Raw genomic sequence first — 17,039 nt, forward strand, 5'->3', positions numbered from 1 at the left:
TGTCTTCCAGGTCACTTATCCGTTCTTCTGCCTCAGTTATTCTGCTATTGATTCCTTCTAGGGTATTTTTCATTTCAGTTATTGTATTGTTCATCTCTGTTTGTTTGTTCTTTAATTCTTCTAGGTCTTTGTTAAACATTTCTTGCATCTTCTCGATCTTTGCCTCCATTCTTTTTCCGAGGTCCTAGATCATCTTCACTATCATTATTCTGAATTCTTTTTCTGGAAGGTTGCCTATCTCCACTTCATTTAGTCGTTTTTCTGGGGTTTTATCTTGTTCCCTCATCTGGTACATAGTCCTCTGCTTTTTCATCTTGTCTATCTTTCTGTGAACGTGGGTTTTGTTCCACAGGCTGCAGGATTGTAGTTCTTCTTGCTTCTGCTGTCTGCCCTCTGGTGGATGAGGCTATCTAAGAGGCTTGTGCAAGTTTCCTGATGGGAGGGACTGGTGGTGGGTAGAGCTGGCTGTTGCTCTGGTGGGCAGAGCTCAGTAAAACTTTAATCCCCTTCTTTGCTGATGGGTGGGGTTGGGTTCCCTCCCTGTTGCTTGTTTGGCCTGAGGCCACCCAACACTGGAACCTACCTGGGCTCTTTGGCGGGGCTAATGGTGAACTCCGGGAGGGCTCACGCCAAGGAGTACTTCCCAGAACTTCTGCTGCCAGTGTCCTTGTTCTCACGGTGAGACACAGCCAGCCCCCACCTCTGCAGGAGACTCTCCAACACTAGCAGGTAGGTCTGGTTCAGTCTCCTATGGGGTCACTGCTCCTTCCCCTGGGTCCTGAGGCACACACTACTTTGTGTGTGCCCTCCAAGAGTGGAGTCTCTGTTTCCCCCAGTCCTGTCGAAGTCCTGCAGTCAAATCCCACTAGCCTTCAACGTCTGATTCTCTAGGAATTCCTCCCCCTGTTGCCAGACCCCCAGGTTGGGAAGCCTGACGTGGGGCTCAGAACCTTCACTCCAGTGGGTGGACTTCTGTGGTATAAGTGTTCTCCAGTTTGTGAGTCACCCACCCAGCATTTATGGGATTTGATTTGATTGTGATTGCACCCCTCCTACCATCTCACTGTGGCTTCTCCTTTGTCTTTGGATGTGGGGTATCTTTTTTGGTGAGTTCCAGTATCTTCCTGTTGATGATTGTTCAGCAGTTCGTTGTGATTCTGGTGCTCTCGCAAGAGGGAGTGAATGCACCTCCTTCTACTCCACCATCTTGAACCAAATCCTTCCCTGAAAACCTTTAACTACATTGCTAAGAAAAGTAATCACCTTTCTACAGGTACTATCTTCTCTGACAGCAGTGGCCTAAAATGGCAACACATCTACAATTCAACTACCACACTTCTATTTTTTCTACCACAAATAGATTCCAGCAAACTTACAAACCCTCACAATTTTTGGTGAATACTTCTCCACAATCCAATTTTTTAAAGTACTTTTATTAAAAGCTTGAAAATCTTTTCAATTTTTTACAACAACAACAACAAAAAACAATAATAATTTCACCCTGACAGCTAAAAAAAGAAAAAAAGTAAAATTTCTGACAAATAGAACAAATTTGCATTTAAATGGTCTCTGCCCTATGCCATTAGGTTCTTCCAATTTTTGAGAGAAAGTTTCTGAACATAGAAATGGTCCTTTTGTTCACTCCGAAGCCAGCTTTTCTACACAAATCAGCTATAACTCATACACGTTGAATTATCCAAACTTCTGACACTTAATTTTCACAATTCGATTTTCTAAAACTTTGTCTCTGGCAGTGGAAATTCTAACTCAAGAGTTATCAGCACAAGAGATGATCATAATTATTAAATTCTTGTCCTCAGGGAAATTTCTTGGCCTATATAAATTTACTCAAGGGTTTTAAACATCATTAAATCACCTATTATTGCCAGTGCTTTGAATGTCTATATGAGTAATATTATAAGTGGATCCACTTCAAAGAAACATAGAAGAAGCTTTGATTATAGTTATTTCCAACATGGTTTTTCTATCACTGATTATAGGCCTCCTTTCCTTTATAATACAGAAGTCTAAAATAATTTCAAAAACTTTATCGATGTAACTAAAGTTTCCATCTACTACTTTGCTCATCATGATATGTTCCTAATCAAAAAAAGGTAAAAAGACCTTCTTCAGATAACATCTAGAAAATTGTCCATTTAACCATTTTTCTGGATTATTCACAACAGATATTTACTTTAGTTATTGCTGGGCGTGCTATTAAAATATAGTGAACTTATGGTCAATCTGAGGTGCCATATGTTTTCTTAGATTTTCTTCAACTAAAATATTACAATAAACACTCACCTTGCCATCATAAATTATAAAAAAGAGCCGTGCTTTTCTTCTCTCAAGCTTGGGAAGGCTATCTATCAAACAGAGTACAAAGTCCACTAAATCCTTTGAACCTTTGAAGAGAAAAAGACAAATCAATGCCAAAAATGATGTGCCTTCTCACCAATACACAAATTAAACTGTGTATTTTGTAAGATTTATAGGGTAACTGAGCTCTTTTTATTATCATTTCTGCTAGGTATCTGTCAAGTGAGTCTAATTCAGTAAAATAAATTGATACGTTGGGGAAAATCTCTAGTCTCCATTCTAGGTTGGGGAAAAAAACATGCAGACAGTTTAGTCACCCTTTACCACTTGTATTATGATTTAATTGGTCTGAAATATTGTTTTGAAACTCCCTTGGTGATGGTAATATGCATCCAGTCATGAGAAAAATTGTACTAGACTAAAGCCACAGTAAAATCACTGGTAAAGTTGGAAGTATGTGAATATGTGCCTTTTTCTAGGAAGGAAGTGTGCAATACTTCTCAAAGTTTTTCCAAACCACACATAATATCTACCTAATCAGAATTGCTGGGGGTGGAGCCAAGGCATCTGGTATTTTCAATGAGTAGTGAGGTGATTCTCATGTACTCTCAAAGTTTGGGCACCATTGGTTTATTGCTGTCATCATATTATTGACATATTCTTGGATGATTCTGTGCCCCTCTCCCCAAAATTATTAGGACCACAGCTCTAAAATCATGGGCTCTCTAAGCTGCTTTAAATGAGAACATGTAATGGCTCATTGAACACATGAGCAGTTAATTTGGGAACAGTTGCAGCATTATAAATGTGCTTACTTATTGCAAACCCAATTAATCCAGTCAGGAGGAATGTTAACTATAAAGGAGTTTGGAAATTAGCATGAGTACCTGACTAAATGCCTATATTTTGACCTATTATATTGTCTGTCTGGTAATTTATTTTAAAAATAATTCCATAGGAGGTCTCATGTATACATGTGCATATATCCCACATTCCAGGACTGATTTTGTAATCCTGGAAATACCCTAATTATGAAAATCCACAGCTTTAGAGGTGTTTACTCTGGTATTTCAAATAGCATTATTGAAATCTACACCAGAGGATATGTTAATTAGCATAAAGGATGTTAAAAATAAATTTTCATTGTTGACAAAATGGTCTTGAAGATATTTTGACTAGCTAATAAATATTTAATATTAACAAAATTTGGGCTAAGCCTTACTCTGCTTATAACATAACACTTAATAGCAAGATTGTCAAGAAAAGACAAATAGTCCAATCTATTTTCAACCACCAGAGGCTACCTATATTTACCCCAAACTCTTGAATCACTAAACTGGCTTAGATCAGTTCACATAATGACTCCCCCCCAAAACTGAGAAATGGCAGAAGATGGCCAAGAAAATGACACATAAAGCAAAACTGTATTTAATTGATTCAAAAAATAGAATAATGCACAAAACAATAACTGTATTTCTCTAGGAGCAGTGGAATATCAATCAAAACAAATCCAGATATAGCAGAAAGCAATTGGAAGGCTTCCAAAGCTGCCAAGAAACTCTCTCCTAATTTGGGAACAGCCAAGATTTACTAGGTCTGTGTGCTTTTATGGCCCCTCCCCCTTGGACATAATTTAAAAGATAGAGGCAGAGCCTTAGCCAAGGTGGGCCATTCCACTCCTCTCCTCTGAGAATTTAAAACTTGGAGTGGAGAATGACAGAGACTGACAGCCACTGAAGTTGAGGCATGCTAATGACAATACTCTAGAGACAACTATGAACTTCTGCTGATGAGGTCCCAGAACTGTACTAGTTTGGGGTTGTTCTTTGAATTATGAAATAATCCAGTATCCTTCCACAAACTTTCTTTTTTGCTTAAGTTAGAGAAAATTGGTTTCTGTTATGTAAAACAAACAAACAAAAAATACAGTTTTGATTAATACACCTAGTAAAAAGAATACGGTAAAAATGGGGGAATATGGGACAATCTTACTTATTCTAAGTAGATACTTAGAGTTAATAGAAATAAGAATCAAACATTTGAATGGTTTTAGAAAGTATCCAGAGAAAGAACATTGTTGGAATACAATTCTCTAAGGGTTTATGGTGTTTCTGCAAAATGTCTTGCAAGCAAAAGCACTGACTATCTTTGTTTTGGACTATCTTTTCAAGGATGTTTATATAGTGATAGTGAACAGCCTTGGAAGACAGAGGTAGTGTCTCCCTCCAGAGTGGAGGGCAAGTTACTATCCAGTATAATAAAGATGTTTCCCTACAGGCCAAATGTCAGGCAGGTTTGCTTAAAAGATTTGGGTTCCCTATGCTTGGTGTTCCTCAGTTGTGACACATTCATCGAGTTGCCCTGCATGCCCCCATGGGACTTGGGGGCAAGAGGACCAGAAGTAAACATAAAAGTCATGTTGCTTGCCTTGCCATGAGTAATAAAGTCCTTTGTCTCTGACCCAGAAGTCACACGTCTTCTGCCAGCATCTATTAAACCGTGGCAGGCTCACATAGTAGGCTTAAAGGAGAGAAAATTTCAGACCCTTCACAATTCTTGACAAACATTTCAAAGAAGAATTCATATCATAATGAAGGTGCATCAGTTCTGTATTCCCGTATTTCAAGTTGCCTAGCAACTAGTTGGTCACCATTGATCTGACAATCTGCAGTAATGAAAGACCATGCTATGTAGAAAAGTGTGATTGAACTATATGCTTCTAGATGACAGAGATTGTCTGATTCATCTCTGTACCTCCTTTACCACCTAGCCCAATACCTAATATAGACTGCATGCTCAATGATTTTATGTTGAACAAATTGTTAAATGAAAGAATTATTGACTATTAAAAAAACTCTGCTGGGATATGTATAGAGTTGTAGTAAATAAGATAGTTTTAAATCTGTATCATAGGTACTTTTCCTCAGAATCATTCTGTTTCTTCAGGTTCACTTAAATGTAAATAATAGAGGTCCACTCAAGGAAGTTTAAGAGACAGGGTGATGCATAGAGGAATAAGAGCAGGAAAGGTAAACAGCTCTGCTGAAACTGGAGCTGGAACGTGGCTGTTTAAGGTAGCTTTAGAGATCTCAGGAGCAGGAATTTGTGACTCTTTTCTCTACAGCTCCACCACTAATCTGGCTCATTCATATTCTGCATGTTTGTCCTTTCAGATCTGCTATTAATTGGCAATCTTTTTTTTTTTAACTTGCTATTCTAATTCCTTAGGGAGACATTCCAGTGCAGTTCATATATCCCTTGGCAGCCTATTAACTCGTGACCTTTGAGTAGACATCCCATCAACTATGATCGTTAAAGTCATGTGGTATAACAGGTGACCGCCTAGGCACCAGAAGCCATGGGTGGGGCAATTTTTAAAGGGGGTGAGCGCATGAAAGGCCATTCTACTCGAATGTATGTTGCCTATCTATCCTTCTCACCCTCGTCCTATCACTTCTTTCTCTTGAAAAATATGTATCTTATTTCATGTGGTTTGAGTATTATTTTTAATACAAAGTGTTCTTACACATTAGTTTTTATTTAAAAATGCTTGCACCAAAAACCTTGTGGGAGAGGGGACAAAGAATGTGAGTTAAAAAATAAAAGACTAAAGGTCATTAAACATGCAAAAAGACTGTTCAATTCCTCTAGCAATTAAAGAAATACAAAGTAAAACCTCACCTGGTCTATGGCTAGGCTTCTTTTGAAAATAATAATGTTTTAGCCAAAAGATCAGCCTCACATATAGTTGACATGATATATACAGTGATATATATAGTGACATGATATGACTATGACATATATAGTCTCATATATAAATTGGTACAAAATTTCTGGAGAGCAGTTTATCAGTATGTATCGAAAGCCTTAAAAATGTTTACACTTTTGACAAGTCATTATTCTACATCTAGGAATGTATCCTAGGAAATGAATCTTTTATTTTTCTGAAGATTTTTGGACAAGGAGAGTCTACATGAAGAGTTTCTCATAAAGCTGTGAGACCCTGGTTTTCTTTCTACTGTCCAAGTCAGAGCAACGCACAGCTATCCTTCAATGCAGCTGTTCAGAGCAACCTAAGCTTTGAAGGACAGCTATGCCAGTCTGAAGGACAAGCACATGAATCACAGAAGTCTTTGAGAAATGCCATGTCATTCTTCATCTGCAGAATGAAGCCAACAGAAAGAACTGGAACACTGCAGCTCTCAAAAAAGCCACAGCAAATACACTCTTTGAACTGGCTCACGTGACAAAGCGCTAATCCAACCCTCTGAACAGGAGGTGTCATGGCAAGAAGTTTCCAAACAATACCAAAGATTGTATTTAAAATGTATGTTTTATTGCCCCCTCTTCCGTTGGAGGCAATCTCCAATTGGCTATTGTAAAGTCACATTCCCCTAGCTTCTATATCTCACCAGCATGAAAGTGTTAAAAATGCCTGAAGGAAAGACACTACAACAGCAGTAGGTACATGTGCAAAAATAATGACTGGCCGTCACATCATATCTTGGGTGCAACAGTCATCATAGCCTTATTTACAGCAAAACATTGGAAAGTAATCAAATATCTAAAAAGTAGTGGATTGGTTAAAGTAGATATGGCACGTCCATATAATGGATTGCATTGCAGTTATTTTAAATGTTCTCAAAGAATACTTAATGATATGAGAAAAAATTAATAACCATATACTAAAACAAGTATATTACAGTGAAGTTGCATCTCATACAGGAGATAGGTTTTAAGTCAGCACATGATAAAAAAATCTCATGTGGTTAGGACTACCCTTGAAAATCTCCAGTTTGGACACCAAATACTATAACTTCAACACAGTTTTTCTTTTTAGTATCAGAATAGATAATTGTTTCTGTGATTGAGCATCAAAGCAGTTGGCTTAAGTTTTGACCACATTGTAGGGAAATATATATTTTTACCATTAGAATCATAGTCAGTGTAGCAAGATGCACATACTATAAGAGACAGAGAAATTGAGAATGATTGAGGAAATAGCAAATTCCTATCCCCTATCTCATGCTTATTCCAGGGCATACACTCATGAACAAAATGAACAGGAAATTTTAAAAATCTATTTAAATTGTTCTCTCTCTCACACACGCAGACTAAAATTCACGTAAGTTAAAAGTAGTGGGACTTCCCTGGTGGCGCAGTGGTTAAGACTCCGCACTCTCAATGTAAGGGGAGCCGGGTTCGATCCCTGGTCAGGGAACTAGACCCCACATGCATGTTGCAACTAAGAGTTCACATGCCACAACTAAGGAGCCCGCAAGCTGCAACTAAGGAGCTGGCGAGCTGCAACTAAGGAGCCCGCCTGCCGCAACTAAGACCTGGTGCAACCAAATAAATAAATAAATATTTTTTTAAAAAGTAGTGACTATCTACATAAATCATTATATAAGTCCAAGTTTGTTTACAATTTTTCATTTTATAAAGACATGCATAAAAAATCCAGAAAGGATATATGTAAACATCTTAATAGCCATCACGCTTAATGAGACATGAGTATTGTCAGGTTTCTTTCCTTTCTCTTTCTGAATTTTTCAAAAAAATGTAAATGAACATTTAATATTTCCATTATCAGAAGAAAACTGATTATTTTTAAATGATACTCAAAAAACATAGATGATATCTTTAAAACTAAGCCTTATTTTATTACAAATGCTTAACAATATGTAGTTTTTGGTGTGCAATTTCTGTATCCAAAGTACAAGAATTTGGTTAAACAAACTACTGCTAAATATGACAGAAACACAAGAACACATTTATAATTCAGGAATTTCAATCAACAGAATTCTATTAGTTCACCTCAGTAAAGCAGTGCTATTAGGGACTATTGAACAGAACTATACAACAGCCTCCTTATGTTGAACTGGACATTCAAACGTACCTGTCAAAAGAAAAGAAAGGTTCTATCTAGACATGGATTATATAAATATACATAGTCTACAGTAAACTACCTTAGGAGGTGCCTTCTGAGCTTCCATAAATTCCTACCCTTTACGCGCTTCCCTAAAATGTCATTAAAATACCTATTACAGCAATACTTTCTCTCCTTCATTCATAAAAGATGCATAGACGCACTCATGTAATAAAGGAAATTTCTCACTGAAACACATATATCACTCTAGTAAGGCTGTTTCGGTGACTGAAAAAAATAAATGTCTCACATGAGAAGGATTTAAAAGACAGGTCAATTAAAATAGTTCTTTGATTACATAAAATTACTGGTGGTTGATCCATCTGGTGTCAGATGTGAAATGAGATCAAACTGTAAGAGTAAGTTTTAAATTCTCAACATTAAATTGAATTAATAAATTGAGCAAAGACATGGTTCAAGTAGGATTGAAAGGTTCTGCTAAAACCAGACTGTTTAGATACATTAGCAACACAGCTACAAAGACCAAATATCTTATCAGAAAGCAGTATAGACTGTGGAAAATTAATAGAGAGTGCTAGACCCCATCTTGGTGTAAAATTACATGGAAGGGATTAGGAAGTGAGGGGAAGGTAATTAAGTAGAAAGAACAGCCGGAAAGAATTGAAAAGCGAAAGATCAGATGGTCTGAGTTTGAGCCCCTCACCATCTGTTGGCAATCATCAAAATTTATTTGATCTTATTGTGTATTTACTTTGTAAAAGGGAAAAAAATAAAACTTCATTCTAATGAATGAATAGGTGAGATGCAAGGCGAATGCCTATTATAACAGAGCTCATTATTATGGCAAGCAAAATCATTACCATTGCAACATAACAAATACAGTTAATGCAATTTAATTGTTCCATCTTTGTCCACATCTGTGACAGCAGCATCATAAAAAGGTTCTTATGTTTTCCTGGCTTTCTGTGATTTAGTCAGAGGGCTTTGTCTGTAATTTTACTGTCATTGTTTATTGTATGTCTGTCCATACAATTTGCTCTTGTAAAATTTCTGAGTGACTGCATGTATCCATTAGGAAAGTAGCTCAACCAGCCACTTAGTTTCCCCATCTAATCGACATCAGCACCTGTCATTTCAATATCAGTTAAGAATGTTACTATCTACCCAGTTATATAAAGATGAAAACTCAGTTCTTTCCTCTGCTTTACCTCTGGCCCCCATATTCACTCAACAACCAAATCCTTCTAAATGTTTTTCCTACATGCTTTACCTTTTAAATATTTTGGTGCTTCCTCCACTCTTCTTCACCTGTGCTGCAACCTTTCACTTCAGGCTTTCATGGTCTTTCACCTTAACTACTAACTGCCTTTTTTCCTGTCCCCCTGCAATCCATCTTCCATCACACAGAGAAAATACAAATCTGACCTTTCAATTCCCTGTTAAAAGATTTCTGTTTCCACAGTACTTACAGGATAAAGTCAAAAGGCATCTGTGTGGTCTCTGAAACCCTTAACCACGGTGTCCCCTGACAATTTTATTTCTCTAGCTCTTCTCTCCCATCTCACAGTTTATACCCTTCAGCAAAACCAGAGTGAGTAATTTATAAAGCAACTGCTAATAAATAATTAAGCAATTTTTATTATAATCAACTCATGACATGCCTCAGGGATGAGTATTTTCATTCATTCTTTAGGCCTGTGCCATGCTTTACTATTTTAAAATTAGCTGCTAGGGTTTTAGAGTGAGAGCCTTGCAGGTAAGGCAGAACAGACTACACAGCCAGCTGTCACACAGGAGCATCTGTGCAAAAGGTCTCCGTACAGCTCAGCGAGACTAGCAGATACATCATCGTACCTCTGGACATATATTGGTATTGTCTTCCAGTCAGGTAGTGTGCAGCTACACAGGAGAGCTGTATATTTTCCTTTATTAAAAAATGATTGAGACAGTGTTTTCCTTTGTCTGTATCATCTTTCATGTACCTAGCAACACACTTTTAGGATGCCGGATATTTGAAAGCTTTATCAGAAAAGGATGGCTGCATCAAATCAAGGGTTTAATTTAGTTCTGAAGTTGCTTGAGGAAAATAAATTGATGTGACGTTTTTAATTTTAAAGTTACGTTTGCATTGCAGATGGACTATTTAACAGTTCACATAATCAATAAAATTACTGCTGAAGCCAAGTTTGTGTTAATAAGATATTCTAATATCTGGGTAAGTGGTTTCCCTCTGAAAAGTCATATCATGTTTGCTTGTTTGTTTAAGTTTGTTAATCATAAGAAGCTACCTTCTTTTGATGAAATAATAGTTGAATGTTTCCACAAAGTAGTCAGCTCCTTGCACATGATGTTAATTTCCTTTTAGGGACTAACATATCTTGGTAAGTGGAAATATTCTACCCACCTTCCCACACACTCCCACCTTAGAAAAGAATGTGCAGATCCAAATTTGTGCAAACTGGTTTAAAAAGTTGATTCATTACCATGCCAAATGCCAGTGAAGAGATATTTTTAAATGTCTTGGGTATTCTATACAACTATAAATGGATGGAATAAACATTGAGCTAGTAAAATGTGAACACTCTGAATTTTTTAAATATTAAATTTTCTTTTTAGAAAGAAAAGATAAGAGTTGTATGTATTTTTTATTGTACAGCACAGTTTTTTACTATATATTTTTAACAGCTCTACTGAGGTAAAATCAATACAAAATAAACTGCACATACTTAAAGAAAACAAATCAATGTACATATTTGATATGTATGTATATATAATACTTTACTGTTTCTAGTTAAAAAATTAGAAATGAATGAAGAAGGAAACTATCAGCTATATCCATTGTACTATAGATAATCACGATTAAAACTTTAGGACATGCCCTTCCAAGTTTTCAAAAATCTATTCATATACATGTATGAATAAAATAGATATAGGCTTCTACTTCGATCAATTTGGGAACAAACTACTATACTGCACATAGTTTTTCATCTTTTTAACTAAAGTTTTCATGAATATTTTTCCACACCAATAAATATCTTCCTAAAGATTACATATATATGTGCATATATATATATGAAATGTACATTTTTGTTTATCAGTAGTAAAATTATTACAAAATGAATGATGAAGACAATAATCACCTTTAACTAGGAAATATAATCATAGCAATAACCATACAAATAATTGTATGGTTACACTCTCAAATAATTTTAATCTACATGTATGAATTATGAATATACATATGTACATATAACATATTTTTATCTTTATTAAAATAGTAATAAAACTACATGTATTATTTTGTACCCTAATTTTAAAGGAATTTTAATATTTTATACATTTGCAATTTTTTTGTTTTAAAAAAATTTTAAAATACAGAAGTGAATGAAGAAGGAAATTATCACCAACAATTCTGGAGGTATAGATAATCACTATTAAAACTTTGGAATAACATCCTTCTGGAGAGATAGATATAGATAAAATTGTGTTATTACTTAAACCCTATTTGTAATCTAAATTCTATATGAGCATTTTTCCGTGTTATTAAATATCCTTTTAAGGAATAATTTTAAATAGCAGAATAGTTTTATAATATGGAATACTTTTGTCTGTATCATCTTTCATGTACCTAGCAACACACTTTTAACATGCCAGATATTTGAAAGCTTTATCAGAAAGGGAAACATTTATCAGAAAATACTGAGTACTACAACATTTTTTAAATCTTGGCCATTTTATAGCTAAATTTTTCAGTTTTAAAAACATGTATAGTTCTTTGATTAGTAATGAGGTTAATTTTCTTTTCAAATGCGCATAGGCCTTTTTTTTAAAGTCTTATTTATTTTGTCAGTTCTATACGCTATAAATATTTTTCCCAGTTTATCATTTGCTTTTCTGTATTTATACACAGAAGTTTCCAATATTTTCCTTTATAATTTTTTCTTTTGCTTTTTTGCTTAGCCTAAATATTAATTTATGTTTTTAATTTAAAAATTTATTTCATTGTATATTTTTAATTTTTCACATCTGGAATGTATTTGGTAAATGATGTAAGGTAACCAAGCATCCTTGCACATGAATTTGAAATGGCATCTTCATCTCATAATAAATTCTTATGTATGCATTTGAATTTAAAATGTGTGCTAGTGGAGTGATGAAAGCTGCAGTTCAATCTCCAGGCTTTTGTTCCTTTTGTATCTTTTTAGTTAAATGTGGCATTGATTTAGGGTAGTACTTTTTTTTTTTAACACTCTATAAAGTGCTGTTATAAGACTTACATTTCGATTTATATACACACATAGAGTTATTTTTCCTCTTCAGATTTATATTTTCTTTTAAAGCAATACAAGCTTTCTGTAGGAAAAAAAAATGTTACTAAATAAAAGTGTAAAGAAGCAACAAAAATTATTTTAATCCCTCTTAATCTTAGTACTCAACAGCAACCACTGATAACACTTAGGCATATTTAATTCTGAGATTTTTGTTTTCTCTTCTCCCCTTTGTAGGGGCTATGAGAGATGTAAATAAAGATATTTAAATGGTTTCAAAATGATGATTTTTTAAAATTTTTCCAGTAGAGCTTTAAAGTGTTCCATAATAATAAAATTCTTTATTCTTCTAGTAAAGTTTAAAATATATTTTTTTAAACCTAAAAATATAAATTCATACTCTAGAAAGAGAAAACAAATAAGTTTTCCTAAATTACTCATTAAAATGGAAATTCTCTACTTCACCAGCGGGTGGCAATCTCAACATATACACAGTTTAGTATTCTCAACAGAACTGCTTGATGCAAAGGGAAAAACTACCTAAAATGTCTGACAACCGTAACTCCAGCAGCTGTTTCTTGCCCTTTAGTTGTTGTGATTAAAAAAAGAAAATGAGAAACCTGCAGGAATAATCACAAGTGAGAACATTACACAACATGGAACAAAATTACCTTGGCTTAATGTCAGCTCAGTGAAAATAAAAGCTATGTGTTAAAATATTATTCCCCATGTGCTCCCAAAGAACACAGTGTTTTAAATATTTCCAGATAGGACTAAGAGTTTATATCAAACAAATGTCCTACAATTACATGAATTGCAGCTATTGCTAAAAAACAAAACAGAATGAAAAGTAATGGAGAATATAACTGTGATGGGAAAACAGCAAGTTTGAATTGTTAGCAAAACATCCAAAACACACAGCTGAGCCACCATTATAGTAAAAGGCAGTCAGGATAGTAGAAAGCTTGCAAGGGCAGGAAAATCCACATGGGGAAATACTTGCAAATAACAGTCTGAAATTGCACTTATCTCCAATTTTAGAAACAAAAATGAACATAAAATCAAAGTAATTGGTTTCTAAGTGCAAAATTCAGTAATCCCAAACATCGGATCATGAGAAAAAGCAGTTTTTGGTGCTTTCACTGATAGTTTTGATCCACATATTTATACACTCAGTCTCCAAACCAAATATAGTATAAATATGGCAAATCTTTTATTTTATAGAAAACACCGTGGTCTTTTGCACTGGTAATTTAAAATAAATTGAATAGCAAAATCACTTGAGAGAGAGACAGAGAGTGAATCCTCAAAGTATAGGGCAGTCTAAAATTGAGGGTAGGGTTAGCAGCACAGTTGTAGAGTTGATCTTCAAACCAAGTGCATGCTCTGAGACAGAGCTCTGAATCCACTCTGTCCAACCCAGTTCCCTCTGAACCCCCCTCGGCTATCTACAGTTTTGTTAGTTCCCATTTTCTACCTGTTTCTATTCCACTGCTCTAGAGCCTACTAACACTAGGGGACAAGGCATAGTGAGAGTTTGACTCAGGATTCAACAATGCTGGAGCCCTCTGGCAAACTGGTAGGCACTCCCTCAAGACGCTCATAAAGACTTAGGAACCTCTAGGGAGAACTATTTGGGGAAAAAATAAATGGCAAGGACAATAAAACTGACTTAGAAACAAAGCCATAGTCGCTTCAAGAGTAAGGGCTTCTAAAATGGGTGACTCTTGATGGTAACTACCCCCAATTCAACCTCAGGAACTCATATTAAAACTTGACTATAAATGAAAATCTAAAAACGGCAAACCTCTCCAATAGCACCTAACATCAAGAAAAGAGACATTCTCATCCACTGCACCATCCATTCCTTTCAACCATTCCTCATATAATGTAAGGTTTCTAGACTCTTCCCTACTTGCTTCTTGTTATCAGTGTCATTCTCAGGGTGTAGATTCCCATAATGAAACCCAATAGTCTAGCAATGAGGAATAAAGCAGGCTTCTCTAAGCTAGGTACTTTTTCTCCATTAATAGGGTACCACATTCCTTTAGCTTTTTTAGTATTGACCTAGAACTTTGAGTAAATATTTATCAGAGATCAGTTTAATGTGAACAGCACTAAAATAGACCATCTGCTATCTTAAACACTGTGAGCCATATTCAGCAATCTAAGGGGGATTAAAGTCACTCAGTAGATGGTGATAGATGAATTAATGCATGATCAAGTGCCAAAATGGGCATTGCAGATTCCAAGAGCTTTAGTAGTTCAGAGTCAAGGAGTAGTTGTGGCAGACAGGACTTAACAGCTCACATTCACTGAGTATTTATTTGGTGCCAGGCTCTGTTCCATGTCCTCTTAGTAGTATGATTTCATTTAATCCTCACATCAACCCTATGAGTTAGATACTATTATTATCTCCATTTTACAAGTAAGGAAACTAAGGCTTAGAGATGTTAAGTAATTTATCCAAAAGTACACGTTAGTAATTGGGAAGATCTGGTTCTTAAACCTAGATAACATGACTCCATTCTGCTATGCATTCTCCCTACACAGCTGTTGCACCTTTGGTTTCTCAGTCATGCCCAAAAAAATCAAAGGTGTCTCATTTAGCTTAGTTCATGGTGGCTGCTTTCTGATCTTCAGGGACTTACACTTCTAGGCTCCCTTTTTTATGTGAAACCAGGCAAACTGGCTGTAATGAAACAGCCTGAATCTTTGTCACATCTGAGTCCGCTGCATTCATGAGGATCCAGCCCACACTGACAGGTTAGGGCTCCGTGAAAATGAGCAGCATAAACATCAAAATAACCCATAACAGAAGATTTATGAAAAGTGTTGATATTATGATCCACTTCTGATTTGGGGATAGTAACACAGATAATTCAAACTATTTACATCTTTTTCACTCAAATAACAAGGAAGACAGAATGCAAATTGTGTACAACGCGCTGCAATAGACATTATGGGTATTCACTGCAGGGTTTGGAAAATGTCTGTGGATCTTTAGAAGCAGGTATACTTCTTAACATTTTTTTTATTATGACTTAAGTTTTTTAGTCCAAGCACACAAGTCTAGTGGGAGAGGTGAGTGTGGAAATTACTACATACCACCAAAGGGAAATACCCCAAAAGGAAAAAATCCTCCCCACAAAATTAGTTGAGAATATTTATATTAAATGAAAGCCAATAACTCTAGACCTATTATGATCATATTCACAGCCTCAGGAGGACAATGCTATGAATAATGATAAAGTAGAAAGCATTCTTTCTACAGTAATAAAATATTAGTCTTTTTAATACTGTTCTTGGGGGAGGGGGAACAAAACGAAATTTGTCAGCAAACATGAATAATCTCTATTAGACTAATGAAAAGTGAAAAAAAGCTACCAAGAAAAAGTGATTTTTATGTCCTTTGTTAAATAACTTAAACATTTATCTAGACAAGTATCATATTTAAGGAGCCAAAGTCAGCCTCAAAGGGAACCAGCTGGCCATGAAATATAATCTCTTTAGCTGGATGGAGGATAAACAGTTTAGTCCTTCGCGCAGAACACGCAATGAAGATAGAAAGCACATTACCCTGGGATTTGTCCGGAGCAGGTGTCAGCAGCCTCTGTGAGATGGCTGCCAAGTCTTTATTTATTCACTCTCTCATGAACTGGAAGAGGGAAGGGTTCTAGTATCTTTAGGTCACTCACACACACATGCCCAGAAGTGGATGCACTTGCAGACAGCTAGCTTAAATCTATAACCAGAAATACTATGAAAAACAACTGGTTTATGTTTGCTGCTCCACCAAAAATGTGGGGACAGGGCATTCCCCCCAAAAGAACCTCTCTTCCCACAATTCCAGTTACTGATCCTAGGGCTTCTTTACAGTCCTCAAGAATTTCCTTTCATAATGCAAATACCCTTAAGACAGACCACAACTTACATTTATTATCGCAAAAGCCTTAGTAAAGCTGAAAGACAGATAACATTCAAGCATAGTTATGATGTTATGACCCAAAGGGAGAACAATTCAGCTCTATGTGTTTATCTGGTTCCATCAGTGTGGGTGTAGGAGGCAGAGTGAAAGGGAAAGGCAAAGAGTGTTGTTGGTTATGAAAGGCAGTAGCTGCTTATTTTCTTGCTGTTCTATTTTTATCTGTGTTAAGCTCTCAGAGGAAGGTGTAATAAATCAGTTTTGAAGCTAGAATACCATACTGCAATCATATTTTACATATATTTATACTACTGGGTAGGTCAGTAAACAAGAATAATTGAGTTCTGACCAGAAGCAGAGCACAGTATCCAGGATTTATGGGAACAGCAAACAATATAGTTTGGTTTACCTCTAGTTTGCTAGCAAACAGAATTTTTTACTACTATTTACCTACACACCAGAGCCAAGTGGAGCAATGCAATTAAAGTTTTCCAGGTCATCATAATAAATAGAGTCTTAAGTGTACTTGGATCAATTAATGAAACATTTACTTTTTCTAGTTGACTCCTATATATTTATATTTCCTTTCTTTCTTTTTTTAGTTGGATCCTAAATAAATTTTCTTTAGTCTATACAT

The sequence above is a fragment of the Balaenoptera acutorostrata genome, chromosome 7 (genome assembly GCF_949987535.1).
Source record: "Balaenoptera acutorostrata chromosome 7, mBalAcu1.1, whole genome shotgun sequence".
NCBI lineage: Eukaryota > Metazoa > Chordata > Mammalia > Artiodactyla > Balaenopteridae > Balaenoptera > Balaenoptera acutorostrata.